General features: G+C 49.2%; 1 pseudogene across 1 annotated transcript; it reads right to left on the reverse strand.

Annotated features, from left to right (window-relative positions):
• Positions 1 to 10,155: 10,155 nt before the first annotated feature.
• On the reverse strand, positions 10,156 to 10,791 carry LOC309793844 (methylsterol monooxygenase 1-like; annotated as a pseudogene). Its single transcript has one exon. The product of its transcript is annotated as a methylsterol monooxygenase 1-like (transcript).
• Positions 10,792 to 20,523: the final 9,732 nt, after the last annotated feature.

The following is a 20,523-nucleotide window of genomic DNA, read 5'->3' on the forward strand; positions in this document are numbered from 1 at the left end:
TATATCAATAGAATATAATACCTTCATAATAATAAATAATAATAGCTCCCATTTTTTTTGAGCACTCACCATGTGCCAGGCACTGATTTTCCCTATGGTAACTCTTTTTAATCCTCTCATAACCCTAGGAAGTACTGCATCCCTATTACCAACCCATTTTACAGATGAAGATACAGAGATTCAGAGAGGTTAAGAAATCTGTATCGGCCACACGTCCAGAAAAGTGGTAGAGCTGGGATTCAAACGCAAGCCGTGGACTTCAGACTCTTAGCTCCTTATACCACACAGAGTTCAAATGCCGAGGAACACCTGAGGTCCAGAGAGCGGCTGTGAGTTGCCCCAAGTTTGCACAGTAAGTTAATGAGAAGAGCCAGAACCCTCCTCTCTCCTACAACTCCTGCCAGCCCTGCTGCCAGACTTCTCCTTGGCCAGGTCCTGGAGGGGGCGGGCGCATCCCAAGCTCGGGAAGCGTGTCTATAAATGGCAGTGGAAGGGAACGGGCCTCCGAGCTCCTTTCTGGGGGCAGCTGAGGACATGGAGCTTTGGCTCCAAGCGGCCTGGGTTTGTCAGGGCAGGATCTCAGCACACCCTGCAGGGTTTTTGGCTGGGCCTCAAAGAGGAGCCTGGGGTTACGGTCCTTGGGGAGCACACTGGGGACCTGGGTCCTCCCCCAGGACCAGGACCCGGACCCAGGATGTCTGCCTACTGATTTGGAAAGTGCTTTTGTGCCATGCTGGGCAAGTGTCCGTTCCTCTCTGGGCCTCAGTTGTCCCATCTGTATAATGGGAAAGTGATCATAATAGACACTTAAAACATATTCATTTCATTTTCTCAATGGTTCTTTGAAAAAGGTACTCTTCCTGTGGGGCTGGAGAGGTTAAAGGATTTGCCTGGGGTCATACAACCCACAGAACCCGGTAGTGGAACTGGGATTTGAACTCAGGTGGTCTTGGCTCCAAGTCCCACACTCTATGCCACTGCTTCATAGATTTAAGATCCCTTTCACCTCTCTCTGCCCATTCTGGGGTTCCGGAACCCAGTGGGACAGGCCTGGGATTGAGCAAAGGGCAGGCAGCCCCTTGGGATCTTCTTCAAACTCGTCTCACTTTTAACACTCCCTGAAGCACCACTGGACCTCCCAGGGCTGGTCTCACTCCTTTATTCCTGGACACCTTCCCTCTCCTGTCCCCACCAGCACACTTCTCTAGCTCTTTCCTTCCTGCTCTAAAGGTGAAGGGAAGGTCCCTGGGCTCAGTGCTGTGTGTATGTATGTAGGTGGGCTGTAGTGGGTAGGGAGGGCCCCTTTTTATAGGACCCACCCACTCACTGGACGGGAATCTCTTTCTTTGTTCCCAAGGGCTCTGGAGGCAGGGGGATCCTGATTCCTGGGCAAATCCCTCCTCCGTTTCATTGCCAGCTTCTTCTCCTGACTTACCAGGTCAGTGGAGGGAGAGGGTGGCAGAGGGGGAAGGCTGAATTCCCCCCAAAGCACCTTGTCCCAATAGCCCAATTCCCCACTCCACCCCCTTGCTCGAAGAGTGGCTTTGATTGCCCCATGCTCTCCACCCAGACCCAGTGAAGCAGACCCTGGGACAGCAGGCAGGGACCCGCAGGACCAGCGCAGGCCATGCCGCCACCCCCTGGATTCCTGGTGGCCTCTGAAGGGCCCAGCACGGGGGCTCAGCTCACGACCAGGCCCCAGGGACTCCGGGCTGGGAGGCAGGAGGCTGGGTTCTGGGTCCATTCCCTTCCCAAGCCTCGGGGGCCCCCCGGGCAAGCCTCTTCCCCTCCCTGGACCACGGTTGTCTCATCTGTACACCGAGGGCTACAGATTAAGTTCTCCCAAAGTGCAGAACTCGGGTCTGTGGTCCCGAGACCATCTTCCGCTCATGCCCAGCCTCTCCCCCATTTCTCTCCACCTTCACTCCGAGCCCCAGGAGACGTGAAGAAGCTGAGCCTCCCTCTCGTCTCCTTAAAGAATAAAGGCACCTACCTGGTGTCCCGGGCAGGCAAGACACTCCTGCGTTCCCTCCTGGCTCCTGGGACGGAGAGAGGCTGTCAGAGCCCAGGTGAGGAGTAAGGGGAGGTGCAGTTCACCTCCAGCTCCGCCTTAAGAGCAGCCGGGCAGCCCCGCCCTCTCTCCTCCCTCCCAGGCTCTGCATGTGGCCTGACAGCCGGCAGGCCCCACCTGCAGGTCTAGACCACTCAGGTGGGGCTGGCATGGGCGGGGAAGGGAAGCACTGGGGGGCGGCCTGGCCCTGGTGGGCACTGGGGCAGGGTGTGTGTGTGGGGGGGGTCCCAAGCTTCCTGCTGCTCATCCCCTCCGTGGGAACCACGTGCTCAGGGGAACCCCTGCTTGGACAGGGCTTGTTAGGACCGAGGTGTACTGTAGGCATTCCCTTTACCCAGTGCCAACCAGGGGAGGAACCGGGGGGTTGGCAGGGCTAGCAGAGAGTGAAGCCTTGGCCTTGGGGGAGCAGGATGCCAGGGGACAGGAGACCCTTCCCAAAGGCTCCTCCTGTGCTCTCTGGGCTGGGTCCCTGTGGCAGGCACCACGTAGGGGCCCGTTGGAATTCAGGCGGGGCACAGATATTGTCTTTTCTTCTTAGCCTGGGAATAGGCTTCTAACTCAAGGGGAGGAGGCTCTGAGTGTCTAGAGGGCTTTGAGAAGGGGCTCAAAGCCTTGCTGGACTTCATTCATTCACTCATGGACTATCTCTCTGCATGGTATTGTGGAAGTTCCATGTGGTAGTGATGGCAGGAAGTCCAAAAGTCCAGGCATTCCCTCTCCCTGGCTCCAATCCCTCCCTGTTCTGTGCCAGGGGTCCCAGAGTATTGTGAGGGGGCATCCAGCCGTTGTGGGGGAGGGCCGCTGCTGGTAGAGCTGAGCCGCATCTGGGCAGGTTGGTCTGAAGCTAGGAAGCCAGCAAAGTCTCCAGCCCAGGGACTCATGGTGACTTCCGAAGTGACTAATCTCAGGGGTGGGTGGGCTGCCCAGTGCCCCCATAATGCTCAGTGGTAAGGCTTCTGACCTTAAAGTTTTTGATGTCCTGTGGCTTCATGGAGGCATGATGAGCTTGCGTCACGGGAGGCGAGGGGACACAACTGTGCAAAGTTGTGAAAAGGCGTCTCTGGGTGTTCACGCAGCCCAGCCGGCCCATAGCCTGGTGAGCAGTTGTGTCTTTGAATGAAGAAAATGGTGCCCTTTCCTTGGGGTGGATGCAGTGCAAAACAGGGCGCACTGCCCACAGCAGCCTTATTCACGGGCAGCCAGCTGCTGAGATTCTAAGGTGGAAGCGGCAGGTTACAGGGGGTGAAAGTGTCGGGCCAGGATTGGAGTGGTCCTGGTGTTGGCCCTGGCTGCCTTCCTGGGGGCTGACACTGAGGCCAGTTTTTGCAGTTCTTCAGGTCTGGGAGCCCCAGGCTTATCACCCTGTGCCTGAGGGTTACAGTCTTTCTTGGCAGGCTTGACTCTTTTGGTTCACATTCGGCTGCTTCCTTCACCTTAAGCCAGTCCCGGGAACACTGATTCCAGCCTCAGTCACCTCACAGACCCCGCCCACTCACCCCCCCTGACTCTGCCTCAACCCCCACCTCCCTCTGCTCCCCCTACCTTCCCCCCACCTCCTCTCGACATGATCAGCCTCCCAAGGGGTGGGACAGAATTTCTTTCTGCATCTATGGATATGAGTGTGTGATTTTTTCCCCTCTTTTGCTTGTTGATGTGATGGAGTACATTAATTGATTTTTGAATATTGAACCAAGCTTGCATACCTGGAATACATCCCACTTGGTTGTGTTGTATAATTTTTTATACATTGTTGGGCTCAATTTGCTAATATTTTGTTGAGGATGTTTGCATCGATGCTTATGAGAGAGATTGATCTGTGGTTTTCTTGTAATGTCTTTGTCTGGTTGTGGTATTCGAGTGATGTTGGCCTCATAGAATGAGTTAGAGTATTCTCTCTGTTTCTAGCTTCTGAAGGAGGTTGTACAGAATTGGGATAATTTCTTCCTTAAATGTTTGGTAGAATTCACCAGTAAACCCATTGGGGCCTTATGCTTTCAGTTTTGGAAGATTATTAATTATAGATTCAACTTCTTTAATAGACACAGGCCTATTCACAGCATTTCTTTCCAACTTCAACATATAGCATTTTCCTGGCTGCTGGGGGCAACTTGGTCTACATCTACCCTTCCAAGAGAAGAGATTCCAAGCCTATATTTGAGGGATCCTGAACTCCTCTCACTCCTAAGGAAGAGGGAAAATCAAACAAACAAACAAAAAATGTAGTTTCTGACGGGGCTTTTTTTCTTGTAGAGAATCTGTTACACATTCATTCAAAATACATTCATTGAATGTTCTTATGTTTAGGCACTGGGATACCAAGATGAATGGGACAAGGTTCCTGCTCCCAAGGAGCATGCTGTCTATGGGAGAGGATGACTCATAGGCAAATAAGTCCCCAAATCCCAGGCTGGTGCTCCCCAAATCCTACAAAGGAGGGGAAATGCTTGGTCCTCTCTGGTAGCCGTTAGTCACATGTGGCTATTCAGCCCTTTTGATGTGGCTAGTCCAAACTGAAACGTGTCCTAGGCATGAAACACGATTCAGATTTCAAAGACTTAGTATGAAAAAAAGAATGTAAATATCTCATTGATGCTTTTTATATTGATAACACGTTGATAATATTTTATAGATATTGGGTTAAATAAAATATACTATTAAAATTAATTTCACCTGCTTCTTTTCACTATTTGAGATGTGTTTTATTAGTTTCCTGAGGCTGCTATAACAAATTGCCACAAACCTGGTGGTTTAAAACATCAAAAATATATTCATTTGCAGGCTGGAGCCTAGAAACCTGAAATTGGGTTGTTGGGAAGAATCTGTCCCTTGCCTCTTCCACCTTCTGGTGTCTGCCCTGGAATTCCTGGGCTTGTGGCCATGTTGCTCCAATCTCTGCCTTGTCTTTACTTTGCTTTCTCCCCTGTCTGTGTTATCTTTTACCTCCGTCTTATGAAGACCATATGATGACATTTAGGGCTCCCTTAGATAATCCAGGGTAATCTTACCATGAAATCCTTAACTTAATTACATCTGCAAAGATCCTTTTTCCAAATAAGGTAACATTAGAAAGTTTCAGGAGTTAAGACTTGATACTTTGTGGGTGGCCATTATTCGACATGTGGCTACTAGAAAGTTTAAAATTACATGTTGATTATATTTCTGTTGGACAGCTTTGGGCTATAGTAACCCCTGTCTCCTGGCACCAGAAAAAGCATCTCAGACTCAGAGCACATTCAAAGTGGAGGGGTATGGTGACCCGCCTGGGCAAAGTCAGAGAGGTGAGAAGGAGCCTGGGGTGCTCCCAGGACCGTTGGAGTGTTCTCTGTAGCTGGAAGTCAGGGTGAGGGTGGGAAGAATGCTGGGAGAAGAATCTGGAGAGACAGTGTGTACATAGCATCGACCTCCACCCACTCTTCTCCTAGTGAGCCTTCCTTAGCTGGAGAAGCTGGACCCTGACCACTGCGTTCCTCAGACTCTGTTGCTGCTAGAGTTCTGATTAGGCAACAGGTTCTGTCACTCGAACGGACTTGGGAACATGGCTTGTTGCTCAGCCTGGTTGTGGAGACACTGATTTTGGGGGGCGGCTGCCTTCTAGCATCCAGTGTCCAGTTTTGTGGGTATGGAGAAGCTGTTGCTGAAATGGCCTCCTGACCCCTGAATCAGTTAGGTGATGCTTCTTGAAGCCAACAGACCCTGGGCGGCTCTTGATTTTTTACCTTCCTGACGGTGTCAGAGGAGGTGTTTCGCAAGGTGCGTCCCGTGTTTTTCTGGGAGCCATTCCTGCAGCCTGTTCCTTTAGCCCTTCTGGTGATTTTGTCAGCATAGAATTACATGCATGAAATTCCTTTCTGCTTAAATTAGCGAGTGTGGCTTCTGTTTCTTGCTGGTGAGTGATGCACGTGGGCTGACCTAGGGGGTCAAGGGCATGGAGGTCAGCCTAAGCAGCCTGGCTTTTCTGCTGTGGGCGATGGAGACACAGGGATGCTTTTAAGCAGAGCAGGAGCGGGGGGGGGGAGCGATGTGAACATCTTTGAGCCAGAGAAAGATCGTCTTGCTTCAGGGAGCTGCTGAGCCCCTTGAGAGGGTAGCAGAGGTGCAGACCTTACTTTTCTTTGGGACTCCCTTCTCTGGGGTTAAGACAGATGCCAAAGATTGGAGAGGGATATTCTTTGCGACAATGGGGCAGAAGACTGAACTGGTTAACCTCCTGAACATTCTAGGCTTTATTTGCAGCCTGCAAGACTGAAATGAAGAGCAGGACAGGCTTCCCAACAGAGACAAGAGTGAGAACTTTGGTAACTAAACACCAGGCTCTGCATCAAGGCCCAGAGAGGGCAGAGCAGGTAAAAGGCCATACCTAGCACTCTGGATGGTTGCCTTTACACTTCGTCTCCATTGCCAATTTGCTGTGATGCTCCAGGAAAGACAGTTACCCACTCAGAGCCCCTGAGCAGAAGGAAAGTCTTGTTTTCCTTCTGCTGCAGTGGGAGGGATGAGAAAGGGAAGACTGTGGTCTTTCTTATCCCTGGGGAGGGGATTTTGGTCTTTATGATGGGGCTGCCCTTGCGAGGTGAAGCCTTCCTCATGTCTTACCCTTTTGTACTTGTGACTCCTTAGCTATAAAATGTGCATGCCTGAACCTCCACCTGTATGCCAGGTGAGGCCCAATCTAGGGCCATCTCTGTTATGAATGTCCCCACTCAGAGCAGAGTGTTCTCCACATGGCCTCCAATGCCAGAGCTGGAGGGGCCCCTTGGGCATTGCCATCACCCTGAACTCAAAATTTATTGTTCATATATCATCAGTAAAAAATGTTGAGCAGGCATCCCTGATACCTATTTGTTTATAAATTATATACATAGAACCTAATAAATCATAACCATGAACTATATACGTAAATATACAACAGCATGTACAATATAAAAGTATATATATTATAAAATATTAGGTACACTATAATATATGAGTAAACTAGACATTATGTATATTATTATTTTGCGCACATTATAAAACTATATAACTAGAAATGAAAGAGGTAATAAAAAAACTGTTTTAAAGAAATTTTTATGACATTTCACTTCATAATGGCCTAAAATCCCTTTTTGCTCTCATAACGAGAGCGACACCATCGAATATCCTTCTTTACTTTTGAAGATCCTGGTTTCACACAGTGACTTGAATGTCTGGTACTGTGCGGTTTATTTCAATATTCAGTTTTAAAGGCTGTCACAGCTGAAAAGGAGGCCTTGTGAAAATATCTAGATCCAGACGGATGAGGTGCATTGTGGGCTCTGCTCATTAAACCATGACATTCATTTTTCAGTTTTCAATGCCATCCACCAATTATGCAAAGGTTCTGTTCAAAATTGACTTTCAAATTTCCATCTTCTCTCATGTCAATCAGTTCTTCCTGCAAAGAAATTGGAATATGTTGCATTTTAATACTTTCACCAAATGGATTTTAACACTCACTCAAACTCTTCATTTGGAAGGTTTTTAAGCCAGTTAAAAATTCCTTTCTGTTTTCTTTGAAGGGTGGATATGAAAGATCTTGGGAACACACAAGGTTTTCAGCAATAACATCATATAAACAATAGGAACACTTTTCAACGTTATCTCTAAATTCTCTCTCATACTATAGTCCTTCCAAAAAAATTACTTCCTTAACGACTGTTTAAACTTCACCCTTATCCTCATGAAAAGAGATTTCACTTTTGGAAATCTCTGCTGGAGCATTCAACACGCAACGCTTGCTTCCCCTTCCTGAAATGTCAGATGAAATCATGGCCTAGGATCAGGGGAAGTGTGTCTATTTTCTTGCCGTTTCTTGGCAGAAATCTTTTTAGGCCACTTGTCCTTTTCTAAGGCAGGTTAATTTAGTTTGAATCAGACATTGCAATCTGTGAATTCCACTGAACTGGGCATATGTAAATGGCAACATGTTCCCATAGGTTGGAAGTTGAGTGATAGAGAGAGGGTGCCATCCTCAAGTTCTCTGCCTGATGGAGCGGCTGCACCTCCTTCCAGACATTGACTAATGTGGAGGACACGACTGACCAAAACAGACTGCCTTGGGGTGCCTGGGTCGATTTTTTGCTTTTTTTTTGCGATACGCGGGCCTCTCACTGTTGTGGCCTCTCCCGTTGTGGAGCAGAGGCTCCGGACGCGCAGGCTCAGCGGCCATGGCTCACGGGCTCAGCCACTCCGCGGCATGTGGGATTTTCCCGGACCGGGGCACGAACCCGTGTCCCCTGCATCGACAGGCGGACTCTCAACCACTGCGCCACCAGGGAAGCCCCTGGGTCAATTTTTATGTTAAATATTAGTAGAGCTAAATTCCTTTCTTACTTTTAGATAGAAAAACATGTGGACACATACATGTTAAATTCTAAAATTTTCTTCCCCCTGGAAGAAAATGGATCATTCTGTGTTACCTGTGGGGTATGTGGTCAGACCTCCCTGGACTGATGGGTCAGCTGAGGTTCGGGCCGGGAGGGGTGGGGTCTTGCTTAGGGACCCATTGCAAGTGGTGAGAGAATCAGACTGAGACTCAGGTCCTTGCCTTCCGGGACCCTCCCCCAACCCGCACAGAGACATGTGGAGGCAATGCGGGGTGGTTACTGCAGCTCCATTCCCACCGCACCGGGTCCTGTGGCCTCAGGGATACCTGTTCTACTGGGACCCAGGGCTGGGACCTTGGCATCTCCTCTCCTCTGCTCTCTGGGGAGTACACTGGGTGGGCCCCAGTGCAGGTGTGCACATGCTTCCTATTAGAACACGCTTTTCCTTTCCCATCCCTTCTTCCCTCATGACAGACAGAGTCTGCATCACTAGGACCAGGGCTAAGTCATGTGACTCCTCTGGACCAAATAATTTGTCCTTGGCTTTGGGACATAATCTGGTGATTTTTAATACCTCAGGGTTAAATCTGAAAAGAAAATCAGCCACCTGCATCCAGTCACAGACAGGCTGGCGGCTCAGCACTGCGACCCTTGGGCCTGCCCAGCTTGGGGGAGGGGAGGAGTGTGGCTACTGCTAGGGACATCAGCGCCTGTGCCTTATCCCTGGCCAGAGCAGCTATGGCCAAAGCTGCTGGATCATCTGTTCAGGGCCTGGCCTGGAGAAGGGGGCCCTGGCCAGCTCAGGGGAGGACGGGGGTGCTGCTGGTGATCCTGCATAGCCCTAGGCCCAAGGTGAGCTCATCGGATGAGCATGGCCTCCTGCTGAGCCTAGTGCATGACTAAGAGGACACTCTGTGCTCTCACAACTCCCCGGCCCCTGCCGGTGTGCCCGCCCTGTCTTCACTTCTTTTTTTTTTTTTTTCCAAACAAAATCACGTTTATTTCAATAGCTCCAAGCGCAAATACAGCAAGTCAGTACACAGAGTTTCAAGATACAGCTTTAAGTATAATGCAAACTTGATAAACAAAAAAGAAAGGGTAAATAGTAGAAATAAAGCTCAGTGTTTTTAAAAAATTCAAGTAAACTGAAAACCTTTAGACTAAAATAGTCTTTCATCAATTCAGAAATGCCTTAATTTATAGATAAGAGTAGTACACTGCAATCAAAACGGACTTCTCAGAGAAAGAGAATCACCGCAAACTGGTCAGCTCCAGATAAGAGTAGAAATTCCCGGTGCTGGCTATTTCAGAGTCAGCATTCACTCACACTATACAGATTGGTGTGGTTCAACCCATGGCATTTGATCTTTAAGCAAATTCCAAAAAAGTGTTTAAAGTTCACTACCACTAAGAGTTCTTGAAATGGCCGCTGTATATTTAAAAGGTTTGAAGACCAATTTCAGCTTCAGGCCTATGGTACAACTCGGGGAAAAGACATACATTAATATTCCTTCCATTGCTAAAATCCTTTTTGTAAGGTTAGCAACATGGCCTTTAAAGCTTCCTCAGGGAAACTGTACTTCAACATATAAAAGTTCCTACTAGGGAGATAATTAAAAGTTGTTAATGTTCTTTTTATCACTTAGCAACCAAGACACATGTTTATTTTCACTCCCCAGAAGCAATGTTAGCTACTAGCTTCATCAGGAAATGTGTAACTTGAGGAAGCTTTATGTGAGATGTTTATTCAGTCTTTTTCTCAACCTTCTTCATCTCACTATAGGCAATAAGTTGAGAGTCTGTTCCAAAAAGTCTATCCCACCATGTAAATGTTGAAGCGTAAATTCCAATGAAGTTCACGTGGTGGAAATCGTGATGCTGAGAACCAGCATAGAAAGGAATGAGATTTAAAGGGTTGAGAGGAATGTCATAAGCACTATGGACATCAACAGTTTCTGTCAAAAGAACGGTCACCCAGGCCCAAAGAAGAATAACAGGATCACATAAAAGCATGATTCCAATGAAATATCTAGTTCCAAGAATTAGGGTTTCCAGAGGATGTGCATATTCAGCTTCCATTCCAAATGGCGCCTGAAGCTCATGACAAATATTGTGAATATGCTTATGTATTCTTTTGTGGTTTAAGAGCCTATGCAGGAAATAGCACCGGTAACCTCAATCACTGCACAGCCAAAGCATCTTGCCAAAAGCATGTACCATCTTGGCATTGTTTCCCAATCATAAGGAATATTGAAATACTCTGTAAAATAATAGGTTCCACAAATCAAAGAAGCTGGATACAAAAGTGATTAAAGAGAAGCATTTTAAAACATTTCCATTGATTTTCCCACGTTTCTGGTTTATCCTTTTGAATTTTGTACTTTTTCATGTAAGGTATAAATTGAAACAAAAATCCAGGTAAACAGAACAAGAAATAAAGGACCTCATGAACTATGAGGGATCCCCATGTTGCAATCTGGAACTTTGTATAATTATTCAACATAGAGTTCCAAGCATTTTAAAATGGTTCCTGTAGAGGATTCTCAGGTAAAAGTGAATCTACATATCCCCCAGCCAGGGATGCTGAACTAAAGATGCTGATACTCTCATTTGTTGCCATTTTTCAAACCTCAGCAGACAGCCTTATAATTCTGCACACCGCTGGGTCTGCGGCTGCTGCCTCCTGAGCTTCACTAGGCACCCCTGTCTTCACTTCTTGAGCTTAGTTCTGTTGTCACTGACGGCACCAGGCAGCCCTTTGCATACAGCACCCCTGGAGCCACATGTGGCCAAAGCGTGTGGCATTCATGGCAACACCCATGTGTCTGTTCTTCAAATTCAATTCCTTTCCCTCCTGGGCACGTAGTAAGACTACATTTCCCAGTCTCCCCTGCAGTCAGACAGAACCATGGGCTGAGTTCTGGCCAGTGGAATGTGGCTGAAGAAATGTAAACCATGCCACGTCCTGGTCTGACCTCTGAAAACTCCACCTTGGCTCACTCTCTTCCCCTGTCCGGTGGCCGGATGTGGAGGACCCAGGGGAGGATGGCAAGGCCCTTACTACAGTGGGCTGTGAGGGGCTTGAGTTCCTGAAGAACTATGAGTAACAGAGCCTATGCCCATTGCACCTGTGTGAGAAAGACATCTTTATATGCGAAGCCATGGAAACACTGGAGTGGGTACAGCAGGTGACAGCCCAAGTAACAGTGTCTGACCCCAGATGAGAAGTCAGGGGGTTTGAATTCTTTAAGATTTCTTTTGGCCATGCCATGTGGCTTGTGGGATCTTAGTTCCCCCACCAGGGATTGAACCCGGGCCCTCGGCAGTGAAAGCACTGAGTCCTAACCACTGGACCGCCAGGGAATTCCCAAATTCTTTAAGATTTTTTAGTGTGGAAGTTACAGGTTTAGTCTCTGGAGCTGGACACCCAATTTCTCCCACAGATGGACCACGTGACTCTGGGAAAATTGATTAATGTTTCTGAGCCTCAGTTTCCTCACTTGTAGATGTATGTGCATCACAGCGTGTTTGGAAGGTATGTACAGTGATGGGCACACAGGTTCGTTGGCCCTGCTGGACTGTGAGGGATCCTCTAAGGCAGGGATGGCTTTTGATTCATCTCTCTGGGTCCCTGCTGGGCCTGGCAGAGTGTCCAATGTCCAGTGGCCCCTGCCCAGGTGGCTCCTTGTCTGGAGAGGACTCAGAGCTCTCAGCTGTACCCTAAGGCAGGCTGGGAAGTGCCATAGAGGAGAGGTACCAGCGAAGTGCTGTCCGGGGGAGATTAATTCGGCCTGGGTTTCAGGCTGAGGACTTCATGGAGGAGGTGGCATTTCATCAAGTCCTTGAAGGAGAAAGGGTGGCATTTGTATCACAGATGTCGACCACGCTTGCTCTAGGTTAAGCAAAGTTCCCATGAGTTAAATCCTGAGGTAGAAAGAGCTGGACAGGCTGGGCTGGAACAGGCTCCCACTAACAGTTTCAAGGCCTGGGGGGGAGATTTCAAAAGGAAGCAGTGGTAGGCAGAATTCTGAAGATGTCCCCGTCCTAAGACCTCATCCCCTGGTTCCTCAATCAGAAACAAATCTAGGGGGGCTTCCCTGGTGGCACAGTGGTTAAGAATCCGCCTGCCAATGCAGGGGACACGGGTTCTAGCCCTGGTCCGGGAAGATCCCACATGCCCTGGAGCAACTAAGCCCATGCGCCACAACTACTGAGCTTGTGCTCTAGAGCCCGCGAGCCACAACTATTGCAGCCTGTGTGCCTAGAGCCTGTGCTCCGCAACAAAGAGAAGCCACCGCAATGAGAAGCCTGAACACGGCAACAAAGGGTAGCCCCTGCTCGTCGCAGCTAGAGAAAGCCCGCGCGCAGCAACAAAGACCCAATGCAGCCAAAAAATAAATAAATTTAAAAAACAAAAAACAAATCTAGGTACTGTATGAAGGAATTTTGCAGATATCGTTAAAATCCCAAGTCAGTTGGCCTTAAAATATGGAGATTAATTAGATGGGTCTGACCTAATCAGATGAGCCCTTTATAAGAAGAAGAGCATTTTCTCCTCTCTGGTAGCAGAATAGGACGTTAGAGAGATTGAAAGCACCAGAAGGATTTCAGTCAAGAGCAACTCTCAGCTGACAGCCAGCAGGGAAATGGGAACCTCAGTCCTACAACCACACGGAACTGGATTCTGCCAACCATCTGAACGAGTCTGGGAGTGGATTCTTCCCCAGAACCTCCCGATAAGAGCCCACCTTGATTTTGGCCTTGTGGGAGCAGAGAACCCAGTTGAACTCACCCAGACTTCTCACCACAGAGCTGTGAGTTAATAAATGGGTGTTTTTGCTACTCAGTTTGTGGTCATTTGTTATGCAGCAACAGAAGACAAATACAGACGAATACCACAAGTCTAAATATTCCAAAGCCAAAAGTCAAGCTTACGAACTGTTAATCAAATATGGTCTACCCATCTATCTTGACATATACACCTTCATAATGACCTTGGAGGCCAGGGCCAAATTCGTAATTCTGATGATTTAGAATTCTGTGCCAGCAGGTAGCTGCCCAGGGAGGGCTTGCCCTTGGGTCCCAGTCCCTGGCCTGTGGTCTGACCCCTCTTCTCTTGTCATTCCTGGTTCCATCCGGCACAAGGAGGGGTGGAGAGCCCAGGCCAGATGACCTAAATACCATTCACTCCCCCTGCAAACAGCTGTCCCTCGCCTGGCCCTGGGGCCCAGGGTGTGGTTTGCCTTTAGGAAAAGGAACCTGGAGAATCTGAGGCCTGTTCAGGCTGGAACGTGATCGTCTTTGATGTGCCATGTATGGTCTAGAAGGGAGGCCACGGCTCTGGTGGGAACATCCACTAGGACTTTCTGACTCCTCCTTCCCCTGGGGTGGCCAGAGCAGGATTGCTCTACAGCTGGGGACACAGGGCAAGGGTCTTGCTTGTCTCCCTTTAGTGTGTTAAAATACATACAAAGTTTACCCTAAGTGACATTTGATACATTCACAATGTTGTGAAACCACCTCCTCTATCTAGTTTCAGAATATTTTCATCACCCCAAAAGGAAACTTCCAGACCCATTAAGCAGCCACTCCCTGTTCCTCCCTCCCCCAGGCCCTGACAGCCACTAATCTGTGCTCTTTCTCTATGGATTTACTTAGTCTGGATATTTGATATAAATGGGATCATACACTCTGTGGTCTTTTGTGACTGGCTTCTTTCACTTAGCACGTGATTTCAAGTTTCATCCGTGTTGTTGCATGAATCAGTACTTCATGCATGAAATAGTGGCAGAATAATATTCTTTCAGATGGACAGACCACATGTACAGTGGCCTTTCCGGCCAGGGTCTAAGATGGTACCGGGCTGGGGATTGGGGAGAGTCAGCTGGTGGTTCTGCTCCTTTATTCTTTTCTCCTCTGTGACTTTTGGGGTCTGTCCATCTAGAACACGCTGCTGGGGCCTGGGAACGCAGGGAGACAGCCAGTCTCACCTCCTCCCCTAGTCTTTGCAACCTGATCCCGAAATCCTGCCCAGTGGTGGTGGCGGCATCAGACACAGCTGGTGTGGACCTGTCCCAGGAAGATGCCCCTGTTTCGGGGTTTCCTGCGGTCTCCGGTCGGGGGGCCCCAGCTGAATCCATTAAAAACTGGAGCCCTTCTCTGGTGACAATTCTGAGGTCACACGGGGTGGAGAGGCTGCTGGTGGGGGAAGGGGTGCATGGCCTCGGGAGCTGGGATTGCTCAACCACTGGGGCTGGAAGGCAGTGGGAGTGCAGCCTGGCACCGGGCGAAGTCGGCTCCACGCCCAAAGAGATGCTTAGATCTTCACTTACGGGGCCTGTTTAATTCCACAGAGAAATTTAATTCCACGTTGTTTGTTCTCTGCTCCGCAGACGCCTCAGCTGAGGAAACCACGGAAATCTCATTTGAAAAAGAATTTGGCCCCCGGAGACCCCTCCCCATTTGCCGGTGGGAGGGGACCAAGACTTCGGTTGCCCTCACACCAGCAAACTCCAAACCACAGGAATGCGGTGGGGTCACCTGGGGACAGAGGGAGGGTGGCTGGACAGTGGGTGGGCAGTGAGCCAGTGGGCTTGTGTCACACGGGGGTCTGCTGTTTTGTGACTCGGAGCCCCCAGACCTCAGTGTGGATCCAGGCCCTGCCACTCTGGTCTGGGATCTTGGGTGGTCACGTCTGTGGTTGACCACGCTCACCTGGCCACTTGGGGACTCTGCCAGCCTCCGGCGAGGAGCTGAGCTTAGCGGTGAGGGAAGCCACAGATGGGATTGGGGGTGAGGCAGGGAGGGGAGGAGGTGAGCTGGTCTCGGGCTCTGCACCCACAGGCATCTTCTAGTACCAGGGGACAGAGACCGCATCGATGATGGCATCAACCGGGGGTCAAATAGTGCAGCAGGCACGTTAACGTCGTTCAGGGCATTTCTCCTTACAGCAGGCCTCACAGAGTGGCGGCCGTTATTCTCTTTTACAGACGAGGAAACTGAAGGTAAAGGGAACGGGTACCGAGGGCAGAGGCTGGGCAGTGGGCAGGCGTCCCCGAACACTGTGTTCTTCCACATCATGTCACTAGCCCTTGGTTTGGCTCTCAGTCTTGTTTCTTGGGGGGATTACAGTCAAAATCATTGTGTATTTTGTTTTGACTTTTTTTTTTTTGGCCGCACCATGTGGCTTGTGGGATCCTGGTTTCCTGACCAGAGATTGAACCCACGCCCTCGGCAGTAAAAGCGCAGCGTCCTAGCCACTGGACTGCCAGGGAATTCCCCAAATCATAGTATTTTTGAGCCGGAACGGACCCTGGTTCAAGTTGCCATTTTACAGGTGGGGAGATTGACGCCCACGAAGGGGAAGTGACTTGTCCAGAGTCACCCACCGGACAGCAGATCGCTGGCCCCGACGCTCACTGGCCATTTGGCCCGTGTGGGTAGAGCCCAGTGGCCCTGAAGTCAAGACTGTCTGTAGTGCCCAGTGAGATAGAAACTCCTTGCTCTGCCCAGGTTCAAAGCCTGTCTATTGGTCTGACCCTGCCTCTGGCCCTGAGAGAGTGTGGATGGCTCAGTGCTAACTGTCCCCACTGTCCTGACAACTCCGAGTCCTGCTGACAAGTTTCAGCGCCGTGCAGGGAGATGAAGGACCACTTTGTGCTTTCTCGTCTTAACAGGTCAGTGTCACCTGTGTTGACATGAGGGTGGGAAAGAGTCCAGCTTCCCATCTCAGCTCGGCCACTGTCTAGCAGTGTCACCTGAGCCTGGTCACTTCATTGGTTGGCCAATATTTATGGAGGGTTTTCTGGGAGCAGTCTGTGTGAGAGTTTCTGGGGAAAACAAAGATGAAATAATGCCTTACCCTCAAAGAGCTCTCACAGGGGAGGCAGATCTGCGGTTAAACAACAATTTCACAATTTCATGACGTCCTTGCTCTGAAGGTGGGCGGTTAAGATATGGTGGGAGCGTGGGGGGAATCAGGGTGGGCTTTCCAGAGGAGGCAGAGTTGAGCTGAGACTGAAAGGATTATGTGCCAGATGGACAAGGCAGAGGATGTTGAGTTTAGAGAGTGGATTTAGCAAAGGAATGGATTTGTGTCAGGGGAATTAGGAATAATTTAGAATAGTTGGAGCGTATGTGGTGGGATGGTGGTCATGATGGTGTGGGATGTTAGGTTGGCTAGGAGGGGATGGGAAAGCCTTTCTACCACACAGAAGTGTTTGACTTCATCCTCAGGGCGGCTGGGGAGGCATCAAGGATTTCGATCAGGGGACAAACCCAGCCAGATCTGTGTTTTGGAAGGTTCGACTGGGCTGCATCAGGGATGGCCTGATGGGGGGTGGGAAAGATAACCAGGGTGCCAATGTGTGGATCTGGGTTAAAGCAGTGGGGAACCCTCAGGCTGGGAGTGATGGAGAAGACCAAGGGGTGATGGGATTGAGGGGCTGTGATCAGCTGGTTGTAGGCAGTGGGAAGAGGGAGTTGGTTTCTGGCTTGGGTGACTGGGTAATTGGGATTCCATTCATACCAATAGGGAAACTGGAGGTGGAGGTTTGCTGGTGGGGGTGGAGATTCACATGAATTAAGTTTAGGATCTGATGACTTGAGGTGCTCATGGGACATCCAAAGGGAGAGGTCTGGCTGATGGTTGGTTGATTTAAGGATTTGGAGGCCAGAGGAAAAGTGAAAACTGGAGTTAGAGATTTCGAGGTCATCACCCTAAATCAAATGCAGATGAGTTAAGGGACCACAGAATGCTCTGGACACGGTACAGGTTGATTTTGGCAGAAACGGTCAATGCCTTGTCCATATCCCCTTGGCATTGCAACCCTGCAGCTCTTCCAGATGGCTTTCTCTGCAGTGGAAGCAGGCCCGGCCTGTGCAAGAGACAGGCCAGGAGTGTCCCCAGGAGCAGGCTCAGCCAGTGAAAGATGAGACTGAGATGATGGAAACCAGAGCTCTTCTCCCCTAGGAAGTTCTGTTCCTTGCGGTCTCCTGGAGGTCCCTGGTGGGAGGCGCTCATCAACCCCCCTCTATTGGCTCCTACCCTTCTCTGTGTCACTTTTCCATTTTCCTACCAGTGTTTCCTGGGATCACCCCCCAAGTAAGGACTGGCACGCTCATTCTTTTTTTTTTTTAATTGGAGTACAGATGATTTACAATGTTGTGTTAGTTTCAGGTGTGCAGCAAAGTGATTCAGGTATACATATATACGTATTCATTCTTTTTCAGATTCTTTTCCCATATAGGTTATTACAGAATATTGAGTAGAGTTCCCTGTGCTATACAGTAGGTCCTTTTTGGTTATCTATTTTATATTAGTAGTGTGTGTATGTTAATCCCAAGCTCCTAATTTATCCCCTCCCCACCCCATGTTTCCCCTTTAGTAACCATAAGTCTGTTTTCAAAATCTGTGAGTCTGTTTCTGTTTTATAAATAAGTCCATTTGTATCATTTAAAAAAAAATTAGATTCCAAACAAGTGATATCATATTTGTCTTTCTCTGTCTGACTTACTTCACTTAGTATGATAATCTCTAAATCCATCCATGTTGCTGCAAATGGCATTATTTTGTTCTTTCTTATGGCTGAGTAATAGTTCATTGTATTTATATGTACCACATCTTCTTTATCCATTCCTCTGTCATTGGACATTTAAGTTGCTTCCATGTCTTGGTTATTGTAAATAGTGCTGCAGTGAACATTGGGGTGCATGGCATACACATTCTTTTCTATTTTTTTTGGCCGCACTGAGCGGCATGTGGGATCTTATTTCCCCAACCAGGGATCGAACCTGCGCCCCCTGCAGTGGAAGGAAGCGCTAAGTCTTAACCACTGGACCGCTGGGGAAGTCCCTGGCATGCACATTCTTGTTGTAGAGTCTGCCACGGGGAAACCCAACCCAAGATACCAGTTTGCTCAACTGGGATGAGAGTCTGCCTTGACCACTTCCTACCTGTCTTGACCCCCAGCTGGCCTGGAAGCAGCTTGCAGGTGCTTTTACTTTTGTGTCTCCAGAACCAGGACAGCCAGGTCAAGGGATGACCTGGTGAATACAGGAATGACTAAAGCTGCTGCTGAACACAGGAATGACTAAACCCATCAGCGGCTTCTTGTTGCCTTTCAGAGGCCAAGCTCTCCAACAAGCCCCACAAGACTCCTTCCTGCCTCCCCATCCTCCTCTCTGCTCTCCAAACTGCAGGCCCTTGCTCTCCTTCCCTTAAAGTTTCCATGCTCCTTCCTCCCAGATGGCCCCCATAGTTCTCTCTGCCTGTCTCTGCCCCACGCTGGGCCTCTCAAGATAGGCCTATTTAACAGCTTCTCCCCCTCCCCCTCCTTCACCCCTTCCCTCTCCTCCTCCCTCAAGCATCTTCTCCCCAGGGAAGACTTCCTTGACCACCCTTCTCCAGCCCCGACCAGATGGGGGTTGTACCATTCCATTCTCCATAGCACTCTGTCCCTGTGTGCTCCCTATCACAGACTTTCGTTATGGGCTTATGGAATTAGTTAAATAATATTTATTTGAGATTGGTATTTCTCAAACCTTTTTTTTTTTTTTTTTTTGCGGTACGCGGGCCTCTCACTGTTGTGGCCTCTCCCGTTGCAGAGCACAGGCTCCGGACGCGCAGGCTCAGCGGCCATGGCTCACGGGCCCAGCCGCTCCACGGCATGTGGGATCTTCCCGGACCGGGGCACGAACCCATGTCCCCTGCATCGGTGGGTGGACTCTCAACCACTGTGCTACCAGGGAATCCCTCTCAAACCTTTTTGATCATGACCAACAGTAAGAAATACAATTTATGCTGGTATCCAGTTCACATAATACATATACAACTGAAACAGTGCTTTTCCTTTTTCTTCTACTTTGTGGGATACAGTGATATTTTCCATTGCATCCCATCCCTTTCCATTCCCTCCCATTGCATCCCATCCCATTCCATTCTGTATTTCATTTCTAAAACTATTGGCAATAACTCACTAAAGGGACTGCAACCTTGCCACTTAAAAACTGGTCTGGACACTAAGCAAGATGCTTGTCAATTCAGGAGAATAGGGGTCCAATCCACTTTTACTCATCACTGTAGCCTCAGGGCATAGCACGGGGCCTGGCACAGAGGAAGGTGCTCCATCGATATTTGTTGAATGACCTATGATAATGTACCGGATGAATAAGTGAATGAATTGCCTACCCCACCCAGACAGGAAAGTGTGGCTTTGATCTGATTCTTCCGTTACTGAGAAAACAGCCCACTTCCTGTGGCTTTGATCTGCAACCTTCATTCTAAACTGCCCTGCCTGAAGCCAACAGCTCCCAGCAGCTCATTTCCTGCTTTTTGGCCACCTTATCTCCCTCTCTAAATATTCCTCAGCTTTCTCTTTCCCTTTTGGTGAGAATGCATGCCTCTCCCCACCCCTGTTCCTCCTCCCCACACCTTTGGCAGAGGGTGGGGCTTACCTCTTGGGTCAGGTACTTCCCAAGTTTCAGCCCACTGGGGTGCAGAACATTTCTAGGTCAGGTGTGTCCCTCAGCTGCGGCTGGGCAGTGGTCTATATCCTGCTGACAGACTGTGGGGCAGGAGGGGAATAGACATTGATGAAAGAACCATGCATATGTATAATTACAAATGGTGAAAGATGCTATGAAGGAAAAGCTGTGGTCGCTTTGAGAATATGTAGTGGGGAACCTGCTTCTGGGAGATCAGGGAGGGCTTCTCCAAGAAGGAGACAATTAATCTGATGTCCAAAGACAATAGGAATTAGGCAGGCAAAGAGTGTGAAGGCAGAGAGGAAGAGCTGGCAGGTGGAGGAAACTGTAAGTGCAAAGGTCCTGAGGTAGAAGTGATAGTAGTCCACTTGAAGAGCCAGAGACAGTCAGTGCAGCTGGTACACAAAGAATGGGGTTTACAATGACAAGGCTGGAGAGGTAGCCAGGGCCCAGCCCTTGCAGACCGGGTTAGATATCTTAGATCTATCCCAAGAGCAGTGGGAACAACAGTATTTGAAGCAGCATGATGACACTGTTTTGAAACGTCCTTTGGCTGTGGTATGCCTGAAGGATGGGACTGGCGGTCAAGAGAGGAAGCTGGAAGACTAGCTCCGAGGTCGTGGCAGG

Source organism: Mesoplodon mirus, assembly GCF_964341445.2.
Source record: "Mesoplodon mirus genome assembly, chromosome: 18".
Classification (NCBI taxonomy): Eukaryota; Metazoa; Chordata; class Mammalia; order Artiodactyla; family Ziphiidae; genus Mesoplodon; species Mesoplodon mirus.